This window comes from Solanum pennellii, chromosome 5 (genome assembly GCF_001406875.1).
Source record: "Solanum pennellii chromosome 5, SPENNV200".
Classification (NCBI taxonomy): domain Eukaryota; kingdom Viridiplantae; phylum Streptophyta; class Magnoliopsida; order Solanales; family Solanaceae; genus Solanum; species Solanum pennellii.
The window spans coordinates 61,087,376-61,103,430 of NC_028641.1; positions in this window are offsets into that span (position 1 = coordinate 61,087,376).

Consider the following 16,055-nt stretch of genomic DNA (forward strand, 5'->3'; position numbering starts at 1 on the left):
ACTATATTATCGATGTATAATTGATGTTTCCAATGAAATTATCCTTTTACCTTGATTTCGCAAATCTCTAAATTTTACAAAAATATGGGTTATGAGATCATGGTTTGATATTAATGAATTCACGTGTTGATTGTTATGGGCACTTGATTTATGTATAGATTATGATTATATGTTCATAGGTTGTTTCAATTGGATGAACTGAGTATTATATATTCTTATATCCATTGATTATTAAGCTTATTGAATTTATATTACCTTAATGATTATGAATTCTAGAGTAGTTTTCTATGGGCTATTGAATGATGTAATAAATGTACTCATTTGATGTCTAATTGGTCCTAGATTGATCAATCTATATCGAATTTATCTAGATTCATTGAGTATTATAGTTTATGTATTGAATTGATGTTCATATCCATGGGTAAGGGCCTTGTGGTAATAAATTGGATGATTTAGCTTTGGATTAAAGAGGTATGATTGAATGGGTGATATGTTGCCCTAACTCTCATAATATTATGCACGGTTTTTGTACTATGATGATTGGTATAGTCCACTTATGGTGGTGGTCCTATGGGCTTTACTTGTAAATGATATGGCCTTGCCGGTGTTACTTATGTTATATGATGATCATGGTCTTATCGACACTACTTGAAGTATTATGATAAGTTGTGTAGTTGATTTATGTGGAGTATGAAAATAACTATATACATGTGATTAAGTGAATGTAGGTGTTCTATTGATGTAAGGTGATCATGTTAGAGTACTATGTTATATGTGTGTAGTCTTGGAGTTGATCCATGATTATTCCTAATTGACTATTTGAGTCTATGATAGTTATATTGATGATGTTATAGTGAAGTATAGGGATTACATAAAGATGATAACTGTCATTCCTAAGCTCTTCAAAGAATGATGATATGCTATATGGGATAAAGTAAAGAGTGTTGTGTCTTATTTATGTAGACTTGTGTCCCTTACGTGATACATGTATGAATGATATGTAAATATGACAAGTATTAACTAGGTAAGATTAATACACCCTTGTCATGTATGATTGAATGATATGTGAGACCTTAAATGATGTTAAAAGGTCATGTACGTGGAACCTTAAACCTAGTGGTAAGGTTATGTTATGAACTGGTATGTCGAGAGCCGTAATGGTGTCCTTCATGTAAAGGATGATGGACTTAGGATTTATTTGCTTGAAAAACATCATATAATCCTTAGGAAATTCATGATGAGCTATCTTAGTCGCCATTTGAAGGTAACCCTAGTTGATATCTTTTGTAGGGTGAATGTGATTGGGTTACCAACTATATATGGAACCTTTTCATGTGATCCTTTAGTGTAAACGACTCTATGAGAAAAAAGGCTAGCACCGAGTGAGTATTTTAAGTATCTTTATTTGAGAAGGAGACAAGAGTAGAATGTAACTCTTATTGAGAATGAGACTAGAGTGTATCAAAGCCCTTCATATTCCTTAACCATGTTCCTACATTGGATGTGTCCTAGTTCTACCCTTGGAAAGTAGAACACCATCATTGGAGTAGGTTAGAACTCTTTATTCCATGTCCACCTATCATGGTTTATGTCGGTTATTTTCTATTCTCATCATATGGGATACCTACTAGCATTAGAGAAGTTCTATGAAGTTTTGTGTTGTTATGGGTCGCTATCTAGACATTGCACAATAGGCTTTGAAGATGTTAGTGAGAGTCCCTAGGTCTTCTCCAAGACCATTACTTGAATGTCCTTATGTGATGAATGAGTCTTAAATGAACTAATAAATGTAATGAATTACGTTAAGAAAGCATTTTACATGAATAGGTACTTATGTACAGTAGGTAAGGGTTGTCTAGTTAAGGTGTGAAGAGGACATAGGAATGGTCACTTCGTAGCTTACCTAGATAAGTTCTAAGAACGATTCTAGTAAGGGATGACTTATAATGTGGAGATTATCTAAGCCTTAGGTAGCCTTATGGATTATATAGGTAATCTTGAAGGGTTCAATCATGGATGTTATCTTCTTGATTAACTTAAGTATGTCTTTTGTTAGCCTTTGGAAGGAGAATGTCATAGTATATGTATATTGTTGTATTAAGTTACAGTGATTCTATCTTAGGTAGTCTATATGATCTCATAAGTATCTATGTAAGGGATTGTATGGGTGGTTGCTTCACAACTCATTCAAGTGAGACTTAGAATTACCTTTGGTAGGATAATCTCATGTTCATGTGGTTCATCTATTGTGAGTGTGTGTAACTCATTATTGGTGGTCTTAAAGATCATTTAGGTGTGCCTAGTCAGGTTGTATGGGATAGCTTTTAGCGAGAGGATTACATCATAGAAAAGTGTCTAAAGTGAGCATAAGGCAGTTCATTGTAACAGTGAAGGAATTCAATGTATCAATGAATTAGCTCACTATAATGTTTTCTATTAAAATGTGATAAATTGCTTAAATGATTTTGGGATGTGTTTTTAAGAGGTTAAATGTTGTTCTTATGCTAATAGCATGATTTTTTAATCAAAATTCATTAAAAGCATGTTATTTACTAAATGTCCCTTTTTCGTGATTTTTGCATGGCTTCCATACTTAGTGCATCTAATGTGCTAACCCTTTCTCTTCGCTTTTTGAGTAAAGTGTAGAGAATTGGATGTATTGATCTGACACGGAGGATGCATAGGTTTCTAAGGGTTGAAGATGAAGTATTGGTGAGTCCTTATTGATTCGAGTACAATATCCCTATGTTCCTTTATGTCTTAGTCTTTGTTTTATGTCTTGTATGAGATTTGTCCCAAGTGTTGTATACTCCAATGTTTAGATGGTTCAATTATATGTTGTAAAGTTTTAATGTTGTTAATTAATTTTTTCCGCCTTCATAATGATTATGGAACGAGTTCTTCGTGTGTGAAAAAAGTTTTAAATTATTATTAATTTTAGAATGTATATTATGCAATGAATGATACGAGTTTGATAAGAGATTTTGAAGTCTCATTTGCCGTTTGGTGACACAAGGATGTTTTAACTTCTAGGGTTTACTTGCGGGTCATTACAATGTTGGTATTAGAGCATGAGGTTTGGAAGTGTATAAGTTGTCTCATGAACCACATCTAGTAGAGACTTGTTCGTAATGTGAAGCGCGCCACATTATTAATAGGAGGTTATTGTGTGATAGGAAAAATTTCGCTTCTTCATTCATCTAATCGTGCCTAAGAGCTTTGTATATGGTGTCTTTTCCTTGTTTCCCTTATGTTTTTGTCCCTTAAGGGTGACTTTATGAACATTGGGTTGAGGGAGAGAAAAGATGAGATGTGACTTGTTAGATAAGGTGTGATAGATGGTGTTTTTGAGCTTAGGTTGGTCTAGTTACCTTTTGGAGGGTGTTAAAGTTGGAAAGAATGGTAAAGTATCGTGTTAGAAATGTGAAGGAGTAGTTGTTGAGATTGTTTGAAGAGGCTTAAGACCTAACCATAGAAAGGAAGGTGATGAGATTCGAAAGAGTAAAGGTGAGTCTCTCCTAGTAAGGGGGATGTAGTAAATAGATGGTTAGACCTTTGAGAGTCTTCAGTTTCCATGAGATTGACTTTGGTGAGAAAGTATTTGTAAGGTTTAAGGTTGCCTCGAGGGAGTTTCTTGTAGTAGATGTTATGTTTACCTTAGAATGAGTTTCACTTAACTGGGGAGTATGCTGAAGAGTATGGTTGTCGAGGTGAGGTACCCTTAACCTTCTTTTATGTATTTATTCGAGCCTAAAAGAAAGAGTTCTTAGTAACTTGATTTATTTAGGAGTCTTTTGTGAAAGCAAATGAGTTCCAAACATGTTCCTTATGATATGCATGTTTTGGTTGAAGTTGTGTTGCATGAGAAAATGAGTATTCATTCATAATATCGTCCTCCTGGTTCATGTGAATCTAGTGTAGGTTTCTAATTGTTTCGTGAAGATGGATAGTGAGCATTCTCCTTATGATATGCATGTTTTGGTTGAAGTTGTGTTGAATGAGAGAATGAGTTTTCATGCATGGTATCTTTATCATGGTTCATGTGCATCTAGTGAAGGTTGCTAATTGTTTCGTGCATATGGATAGTGAGCATATCTAAATTTTTATATGATATTAGTTTGTTGAACATTTATAAGGAATTTCTTAAGTGTTGCATTGTTAGATTGTGATGCACGTTCACTGTATAGTTGCCCGGAGTTTTGCTCACTATAAGGTTTTGCCAAAAAATTGACGAATTCATTGTTCGATTGAAAATTTTTATAATGTGGTTAGAACTTATTTATATGAGCATAATAATTAATATAAAATGAGTTTTTGATATTTGGAATGAAGGATGTGAGTCTTATGGCATAATAAGTTGTAGAATTTATTCTAGTTTCTTGTTGTGTTGTGATTCACTTAATTATGTGAAATTGATGCTTCCTCTTGATTGTGTCTTGTATAATTTGTTTCATTCTATTTTCATAATCCGTTAAGTTGAGTCTCTTATCTTGAAAGTTTTCGGAGAGTGACAAGAGTCAATCGATGATGAATGTTGTCCAAGTGGGGGAGAATATAACACCTCCCAAAATGACTTAGGTGAAACTAGCGCCTATGTGTGTTAAATAAATTCTTGTAGTCCTAAGATGGTTTAAAATGATGTTTGTGGCTGTGTCTAAATAATTAGGTTATGTTTCAAGTCAGACATAAAGGGACGACCAAAATGTTCAACGACTAGTCACCTATATGTCTTATGTGATTTCATGTGCTTATGTGATAGTAATGAGTTTATGAGGTACTTCTATGGTTTATTATAGTGTTTAAAGTCTGCATTTGGAGTTTGGTAATGTTCGGAGGTCGAATCTCCAAGAACATCCGATGACGTTCAAAAGATAGCCATTTGACGTCCTTGTGAGTTTGGATGTGTTATAGCATGTCGCGTGGCTTGTTTGATCTTGTACTTGGGTGGAAATATTTCTAATACCTATAAGTGCATATTTAGAAGTTTAACGTCCTGGTACGACTTAACCTAGGACCCACAAGGGGCCCTAGAAGAAGTACCCTACCTTGGAGTTCAACAATACAAAGTAGTGGCAGTCGACTGCACCAAACGATGGTCAGTGGACCATACAATGGCCCGTCGATGGGTGGCGTAAATTGATCCATGTAGTCTGCAGGTTGAGGAGCTGCAGAAGTAACCAACGACCCCATCGACGGAGCGAGGTCTCAACCACAAACCGTCAATGCTCTGGCGTCGATAGTGCTGCAATCTGCCAGCTTTTGAGTTATGACTTTGGGGGTTTTAGGAGATTCACCCCAAGTCTTGTTAAATAGGAGGACGGTTATTTTTGGTGTTTATGAGTATTTTAAGAGCATATAAGTCATAAAACTCTCATATAAACCCTAGCACTTAAATCAAAACCCATTCCCTCCTAAAGATTCACTAAAAACCTCCATGAGAGCTGAAGGTGAAGATAGAGATCGAAGATGGATCTTCAATGGAGTTTCTTCTTCAATTATCATTAGATTATTCTATTAAGGTATGAGAGTTACTCATCTAAGGCTGTCTATCACCTTAGAGTCAATTTGAAAGATTATTTTCAAAGATGAAAAATGAAGAAAAAGTCCAATTTCTACTCTAAGTCTTGGGTTCTTGCATGAAACATTTTCAAAAATTGAGATATGATATTGTTGAAGTATAATTGGTGTTTTCCAATGAAATTCTCCATGAAACCTTGACCTTCTCAAATTTGTCAACGTGACTAAAATATGGGTTATGAGATCATGCTTTGATAATAATGACTCCATGTGTAGATTGTTATGGGCACTTGATTTATGTATAGATTATGATTGTATGGTTTATAGTCTGCTTAAATTTGATCAATTGAGTATTGAATATTCTTAGATCCATTGAATATTAAGCTTACTGAATTTATATTGACTTAATGCTTATGAATACTAGAGTAGTTTTCTATGGGCTATTGAATGGTGTAAGAAATATAGTCAATTGTTGTCTAATTGGTCTTAGATTGATAAATCTATATTGAATTTACCTAGATTCATTGAGTATTATAGTTTATGTATTGAATTGATGTTCATATCCATGGGTAAGGGCCTTATGGCAATGAATTGGATGATTTAGCTTTGGATTGAAGAGGTGAGATTGAATGGGTGATATGCTGCCCTAACTCTCTTGATATTATGTATATCTTTTGTAATACAATGATAATTGGTATTGTCCACTTATCGTAGCGGTGCTATGCGCTTTACTTTAAAATGATGTTAGCCTTGTCGGTGTTACTTTATGTAATATGATGATGATGGCCTTGTTGGCACTATTTTAAGTATTATGATGATTTGTGTAGTTGATTTATGTGGAGTATGAGGATATATATCTACATGTTATTAAGTGTAAGAATGTGTTCTATTGATGTTAGGTGATCATGTTGGACTATGACTATGTCTTATGTGTGTAGTCTTAGAGTTGATACATGATTATTCCTAATTTACTATATGAGTCTATAATGTTTACATTACTGATGTTATAGTAATGTATAGGTTTACATAAAGATGATAAGGGTCATTCCTAACTGCTTCAATGATTGATGATATGCTACATGGGATAAAGTAAAGAATGTTATGACTTATTTTTGTAGACTTGTGTCCCTTACTTGATACAAGTATGAATGATATGTCAATATGAGATGTCTTGACTAGGTAAGCTTAATTAAAACTTGTCATGTATGAATTAATGATATGTGAGACCTTAAATTATATGAAGGTCATGTACCTGGAATTGTAAAGCTAGTGGTAAGGTTATGTTACGAACATTGAAGTTGAGAGTTGTAATGGTAATATTTATCAAAAGGTTGATGGATTTAGGGTTGATTGGATGGAAAGACATGAAATCATCCTTAGGGAAGTCATGATGGTCTATCTTAGTCCCCATTGGAAGTTAGCCCTAGAGGACCCCTTTTGGTAGGGTGAATGTGATTGGGTTATGAACTAGAGATGGAACCTCTTCATGTCACTCATTAGTGTAAATGCCTCTATGAGAACAAAGCTAGCACCGAGTGAGTATCTTATGGGAAGTAGCTCTACTTGAGAAGGAGATTATAGTACAATGTAGCTCTACTTAAGAATGAGATTAATGTGCACAAAAGCCCTTCATATTCATTAATCATGTTACTACATGGGATGTGTCCTAATTCTACACTTTCCAAGTAGAACACCTAATCATAATAGCTTAGAAATACAGATAACATGTCTAGCTATCATGGTCTATGTTGGTTATTACCAATTCTGATCATATGGTATACCCACTAGCATTAGAGAAGTTCGATGAAGTTTAGGTAGGGGTATGGGACACTATCTAGACATTGCACAATAGTCTTTGAAGATGTTAGTGAGAGTCCCTAGGTCTTCTCTAAGACCATTATTTCAATGTCCTTATGTGATGAATATGACTTAAATGAAATAATAAATGTAATGACTTAAGTTAGGAAAGCATGTTAAATGAATAAGTACTTATCTAGAGTAGTTAAGGGTTGACTAGTTAAGATGTGAAGGGGGTATAGGAATGGTCACTTCGTATCTTACCTAGATAAGACTTAAGAATGAATCTAGTTAGGGAAGATCGTTGATTATGTGGACATGATATAAGCCTTATGTAGTCTTAAGGATTATTTAGGAATCTTCAAGAGGTCAATCATGGACGCTTGATAGTATTTGGAAGGAGAATGTCCTAGTATATGTATGTTGTTGTATTAAATGAGAGTGATTCTATCTTAGGTAGTCTATAGGATCTCATAAGTGTGTTATGATGTTGTATGGGTGTTCGCTTCACAACTCACACAAGTGAGACTTAGAATCACCTTTGGTAGGAGAATCTCATGTTCATGTGGTTGATCTATTGTGAGTGTGTATAACTCATTATAGGTGGTCTTATGAATCATTTAGGTGTTCCTAGATAGGTTGCATGGGAGGTCTCTCATAGTCTTACTTAAGTGAGTCTTAGGATAGCTTTTAGGGAAAGGATTACATATTAGAAAGTGTCTAAAGTGAGGATAACGCACATTACTGTAACAATAAAGGAATTCACAATAACAATGAATTATCTCACTGTAAAGTGTTCTTTAAAAATTTTATAAATTGCTTAAATGATTTTTTTATGTGTTTCTAAGTTATTAAATGTTGTTGTTATGCTTATAGTATGATGTTTTAATCAAGATTCATGAAAAGCATGTTATTTACTAAATGTCTCTTTTTCATTGGTTTTGCATGACTTCCATACTTAGTGCATCTAATGTGCTAACCCTTCTCTTCCTTTTTTGACTAAAGTGTAGGGAATCGGAAGTCTTGATATGCCATGGATGATGGATCAGTTTCTAAAGGTTGAACATGAAATATTGGTTAGTCCTCATTTATTTGAGGACAATATCCCCATGTTCTTTTATGTCTTAGTCTTTATTTTATGCCATGTATGGGCTTAGTCCCGAGTGGTGTATACTCCAAAGTTTTGATGGTTCAATGAGATGTTGTAAAGGTTTAATGTTTTAAATGTAAGTCTTCCTCTTGCGTAATGATTATGGAAAGAGTTCTTCGTGTGTGAAGAAAAATTTAAATTCTTACTCTTTTTAGAATGTTTATTGTGCAATGAATGATACCATGGATTTGATGAGACTTCTCGAAGTATAATTTTCCGTGTGGCGATACAAGGATGCTCAAACTTCTACGGTGTACTTGCGGGTCGTTACACAAAGCTCCTAACTTCCGTCGTAGATCTAGGACGAACCATATTTTTAATAGCCTCAATATTTTGAGGATCTACCATTACCCCCTCTTTTGAAACCTTATGCCCAAAAAATGCAACCGATTTTTCACCAAAATTTACTTGGAAAATTAGAGGCCTGTGGCCGGCATGGATGACTCAATTTCCCTAGCCGTAAGCGTTGGCCTCCTGCATCCCCTAGAATAAGAACCTTGAAAATTTCAAAAATTCATGACTCTTTTGCCAGTGCCTTGTCTTGAGCGTCTCACCTAACTCCCTAATCATTCTTAACATAATTCGTCACTTCATTATATCTCTTTCATATAGAAGTCATATTAACAGATAACACGTGCTGCAAAGAATTCAAACCTCTAATAAAAAAACAAATTCACTCCTGCTCCTTAGTGATCACATTCGTAGCATATTTAGATAAAGCATTGAACATGGCCTCGTACGTACCCATAGACATCCCACCTTTCTCTGAGGCCATAAAATCATCGTTCTTGCATTCCCTTAAGGTTCTAGGCATGAAATTTGTCCTAACAAGTGGAGGAAAAGAAGGAGTGTGTATTCTATGTAATCCCTCCACCATTGCTTGGACTAACCTTGAAGTTTGAAGGACATGAACCCAACCCCATGCTGGTGAAAATACCCAATTTACAGAGTCTCTCACAACACTCTAACATAAACTCATAAGTATCTTCTTTCTTGATACTATGCAATACCAGTGGATTAAGATTAAGAAATATAGTGAACATGTAATGCTTGTTCACTTTCCTAACCGAACCCAACAAAAGACGGAATAAAACATTATTACCTCAATTTTTTCCCTACTTGTGTGCAATTCCAACAACAAGGGGATTAGTGGGAGTTTGAGCAAATGGAAGCATTCCTAGACCATCCAACCCCTTCAAGAACGACATGATCTGTTAAGCTAATACTAGGTCAAAAAGAGGAACACCTGCATTTCCAGCCGGTACCCCTCCCTATGGACCAATTTCCTAAACCAGTTCAAATACTTAATTCTTGTTCATCTCTTCGTATTGCGCAAAAGGGTTCTCATTAATTGGTGCATTCTCTCTATCAACCTCATCTACCGCAGGTGCTGCTCTCCCACGACCTCTACCCTTACCTTTTTCTCAAACCCTGCCTCAATTGTGATCTTTTGTTGCAGGTTGTTCAACCGGAGCATTGACGGGTACTTCGGGACAAACACAGTTGAATCTTATGTTAACCTTCTGCGTACAAAAGATTGAATGAGGTTAGATACAAATTTGAATTGACAGATGCCAATTGGAATCAAGTTATAGAAGGAAGGAGACACGAGAAAATATAAAGATTTTCTAATGACCTATATACACTCGAAGAAAAGTGAAGGCATCCTTGTACCGTCCCACTTGAGTCTCTAAAACTTATTTCTGTGCATACAAATCCACGAACCTAGTATCTGAAAAATGCTTTTTCACAACCCAACCCTTCGTGATAGGTACCACACAAACACTTTGGTGGGAAAACCACTTCTACCATCCAACTAAAACAAATAATCTAAAATCTAAGGCATTTAAGTTATGGAAGAAAATTAAATAAACTAAGTAAGATGTTTCCATAAGCCTTAACAAGAATTCTAAAGAACTAACTAAGACAATTGAGGATGATAAACCTAGAATATGAAAGTCAATGTACTAAACAACTACGGAATAAGAAGTCTAAAATAGGAAGGGTCACAACCCAAACTAATAAACTAGTCACTAACTAAATCAAACTCTATGTCAAGAAATGGTGGAATTAGACGAAAGAGAACTCCATGGAACCCTAAAGATTTGGGTCACTCTTGAATTCGATGCGACCATCTTTAATATAATAAGTGAGGTCTATCAATAGCCACCGAAAGATACCCTATACTCAACAAAAACAGAGTCAAGTGCAAAATCACTATGCAACCATATTGTACTGCTAGATGACGTGGCTATTCAACTAGTGCAATATAAAAAAGAGAAACAACATTATAATCACATGCATTTATATCAACATATACAATTTATCAACATGAAAATTCGACAATACATTTCACATGCTTATCACAACATGGTTCATCTTACGGAGACCAAACTCTAATAGTTAGCTTGCTAGAAAGTGGAAATGTTATCTCAAAGTTATGTTAGAACGTGGAAATTTGATCCAATATGGTGCTTGAATGTGGCAATTCAATCAAAATTTATGCCGAAACATGGAAACCAATCCGAATTAGGTTGCCAAAATATGACAATCTGATCCCTATTCACACACCACTATCACAATCACAAGTATATAATCAAGACCATACATGTTTTCTCATTATTGAAGCATTCATGCATATTCAAGTATCAGAATTAAGCAAGAATATGCATACACCGTACAAACATAGATTCACAACAATCACCTATCCATAAACAAGATTGATACAATAAGAAATTTGATCCTTCTTTTTGAGGATCGTTCCTCTTGTTCTCGGTCAACAAATAATTAATAATATATGGATATCAACAATAAATCACTAATTACCAGGATTACTAACAATGCTCACAAACTTTGATCATACCCATGATCTCAAGTATAAAGATTAGGGTTGTTTCCACCAAAATATCTATCAAAAAACTACTCCCCATGAATATTGACCAATTCAATAATTTTTCACAGATCGAAAAATGAATATGAGGAATGAAAGTTTTACCTTTAGCCTCAAGAATTGTGAAAAATGAGTTTGAATCGCCTTGGGATTGTTCTTTACCTCTAGAAGTTGAAAAAATCCAAATAAGGTCGTTTATGAGTTTTATGAACGAATTATTTTGTGCCTATCCTTTTATGGAGGCACTCATTCCTTTGTATAGGCGACGCTACAAAATTCAATCATCCCAGTACAACGACATTTTTATTACAGAAAACTCCCCTATGGAACATTTGATTTTAACTCTCGTCTCGTCCGCCATAGTAGTTACAATCCCTCACAGTGGTACAAAACTTGATGAAAAAGTCTTAGAAAAATTTCAATTCCCCCATTTACAACACAACTCTCATTTGCTACTCTTAGAATATACCCTTTACGCTAAGGTCGATTCTCAAAGCTCTACTCACTAAAATTGAATTTCGTAAAGTCGTACAGGTTCATTAACTATTTATTTAACACCTCATGAAATAATAAATATAGTTAAATAACTAGATTGTTACTATATTTTCTACTCCATAATGACTCCAATCTTTTCCAAATCTTGACAAGGTTGGGGAAAACTCAAATACTACAATAGGTTTTTCCGGCCCCAATTTTCCCCTCATTCACATATGTTTAAATATAGAAATCGTTTGTTACACCATAAACTTAAATTAACACTATTACAACATATTTTTACCACACATAAACCTATACACTATAGCTGTAGAACCTCAAAAATCAAACTTGGACTTTTCAGCAATAAAAAGTGAACCGCAGAGGGGTTCATAGGCCATGATCCGGACCATGGCATGTCACCCTCATTGTGATTCACACATTCAAGAAGAGGTGGACCAAAGATCTCTTCACGGGTCGTGGACAACCACACGAGTCGTGGGAAGTCTCGAGGAAGAAGTATTGAGCCATCCAAGGCTTAGGCATCACACCATGGGCCCCTCCATGGGGGGTGGTCTTCATTATGAGTCGTGGTAAGGTTCATAAACAAGAACAACAAGATCCCTAGCCCTATGTAACGAATAAGGGTGGCCTTCACAGTTTATGGTCCTTCACACGGTCCGTAAGGTGGACTGTAGAAGGTAGTGCTCATGACTAGTAGACCCTGAAAATAAACCACGACCCACTTGACATTCCATGGTCCATTCGATGGTCCACCTATTGCGCCGCGGTAGGCCATCTTTATCTTTTACGTTAGGTCCATTTTGTCATTTCCACTATGATTTGGCACTGAGACTACGTTTTTTAACCCTTAAACTACATTGTTGTACCCAATTTATGCCTTGTACTCTATTCAGAACTTACCCAAACCTTTTTTGTCTAAAAAATCAATGAAAATGTGAAAAAAGATAAGAAACAGGTGTTAGTTTTCCAAAGAACAACCAACAAGTTTCCTTCAAGTTCCTGCCTAGAAATCAAATATATGGGATTTCATTCTTGTGTTCCTTTAATCAAGTGGATCCTAGAATTCATCCATATTCTTAATTATATATATCTTGTTTATTTTAGACATATGTTTTCTCAGACCATAGAAAGTTGTTGTGCTTTAGCTGTTGTAGTATTCATAATCAAATTAGCTTATTTATTGGAAAATTCACTTAGTTCTTTGTATGAAGCTCAGAGTTCTAGTTGTACAATTTGTTTTAGCTCATGAAATAATAAGTCAGTAATACAAAAAATCATGCTCCAAATTCGAATGTCACATTATCAATACATAAATGTGCATTCTTGTATTTGTCATGTTAGTATTTTGAGCTATCCAATATTTCAGTTATGTATTATAATATACATAATTAGATGAGAGTAGAATGAGCACCGAGTTGGAAAAGGGTTCACAATTTTCTCATTTATAAGAACTATGTGCCCCCATAGAAGTGTAAGCCCCCTATGTGCATCAGTTTCTCTGATCACGCTAGTCTTGCCTTTATACCTTTTTAAAGGTATATCGGGTCCTCTCGATGGATCGTATATACATAGGACTACATGTTTAAATCATGTGATTTTATGTCGGTTAATAGTTGCTGCCATAGTCAGATTCTAGTGCAGTAGATGAGGTTTTAATTTTATACTTCAATATTCAGCCTCAACATGTTAAGTTCATGATTCACACGTTGTTAGCTCAATTTCAAGATATGTTTCATTTTATGTCTTATTCAACTATTATGAAACTTTTATAGTGTCTACCCCGGTGGGTGAGTCAGTGGTTGCAAAAAGAATATATAGAAATTATCCTATATTGTTGACCAATAGAGTTATTTATGTTGAAGTATTAGCACTTGATATGTTTCATTTTGATGTCATATTGGGTATGGATTTGTTACATGCTTGCTTTGCCTCTATAGATTGTAGAACAAGGGTGGTAAAGTTTAACTTTCTAAATGATCCCATGTTAGAGTGGAAGGGGGGAAATTTTATTCCTACAGGTCGTATGATTTTTTGTTTGAAATCTTATAAAATGATCTCTAAAGGGTGTTTATACCATATAGTAAGAGTCCAAGATTTATACTCCAAAAATCCTCCCATTGAGTCGGTCCCCGTAGTGAGGGAATTTTCGGAGGTCTTTCCTAGTGATCTTCCCGGTATTCATCCCAAATGGGCAATTGATTTTTGTATCTACATGTTACCGGATACAAATGCCATTTCAAATCCTTCTTATAGGATGGTTCTGGCCGCACTGAAATAGTTGAAGGCTCAACTGAGATTTTTTACTAGACAAAGGCTTCATTAGACCTAGTATTTCTCCATGGGGTGCTCCAGTTTTGTTTTGAAGAAGAATGATGGTTCCTCAGGATGTGCATCAATTATTTCTACACTCAATAAAGTGACTATCAAGAACAAGTATCCTCTCCCTCGAATTGACAACTTGTTTGATCAACTCAATAGGGCAAGCTACTTTTCTAAGATTGACATGAGATCGGGGTATCACCAACTTAGAGTGAGAGATGAGGATATACCAAAAAGGGCATTTCGGACTAGATATGGTCATTATGAGTTCTTAGTGATATCTTTAGGTCTCACTAATGTCCCAGAGGCATTTATGGATCTCATGAATAGGGTTTTTCAAAGTTACCTAGATTGATTTGTCATTGTCTTCATTGATGGCATCTTGGTATATTTGAAAAATGAGGCTAAACAACTGACCATTTGAAGGTGGTGTTACAAGTGCTTAAGGAGAACAAATTATTCGCCATGTATAGCAAATGTGAGTTTTGGTTGAGTTCAGTGGCGTTTCTTGGTCATATCATATCTAGTGAGGGAGATGAGGTTGATCCAAGAAAAACTGAGGTGGTGAAAATTGGCGTAGACCAATGACTCAAACCGACATCAGGAATTTTTTAGGTCTAGGGAGTTTTTATAGGAGGTTTGTGGATGTTTTTGCGTCCATTTCACCTCCCTTTACTAGTTTGACCCAAAAGAGTAAGAAATTTGAGTGGTCAGAGGCATATGAGTGTCCAAATATTTAAAGATAGGCTTACTTCCACTCCAGTTTCGACTTTACCAGAGGGTAAAAAGGGTTTCGTTGTGTGTTGTGATGCCTCCCGAGTGGGTTTAGGGTGTGTGCTTATGCAACATGGGAAACTAATAGCATATGCCTCTAGACAACTTAAGGTGAATGAGAGGAACTATCCAACTCATGACATTGAGTTAGGGGCCCTGTCACGACCTGAGTCTACACCCCAGACGAGACCAGAGTCGTGGACCTCTCAGAGGTCGCAGACAAGCCTACATACGTCATCGTTATTTTATCTAGGTTTATTTTAGCGGAAAAATTTGAGCTTTTTGTTACTAACAATCATGTAAGACATTCTACTTACACTCATAAACATTCACAATCAACCATATAATATTAAGATCATCAAATGAAAGAAACAGTTCATAATTGCATTAAACGTAATTTTTCCAAAATGCTAACAATACAAAGTAGGAAATGAAAGTGGAAATGAAACAGTAGTGGAACATGCTCTACTATCTAAATCCTACATCTAAGCTAGAAAATTATAGTTGACATCCTCTAAAGCATGAGGGCCTACCAAATCCTGATGACGATCCACGTTCAGATAGCTGAAACGTCATACCGTAACCTCTAACGTCCTCCTGTGTCTGCATTTAAAAGTAGATATTGTATGGGATTAGTACACACTTGTACTAAGTATGTGTATCTGCAAGCACACACCAAGGACATGCATGAGTAAGATTATCTTTTTCATAAACAACATGATTTATGGAAAGTCAAGTTAGTGGACTTGCAAAATTGGGATTAGGAAAGTCAGGGGACTTGCCAAATTTCAATTAGGAAAGTCAGTGGACTTGCCAAATTGGATTAGGAAAGTAATGCCATGAGAGTAACATGAATCATCATACGTATCATATTGCACACAACACATAACGTCTTACACATTGCACATATGATATGGCATATAACACGTAACAACTTTCATATCATTCGTGCATACGCCATGAGACTTTGGAATCATGGACTTGACATCACCAATTCCCAAAAATGAGGGCTCAACATATGGGACCTCAACTAGGGAGCCATCTTAGCAAACACAGAGTCTACTTTATTCATTCATAGGTACTTCACTTCTCACGTTCATAAGCTAGTGT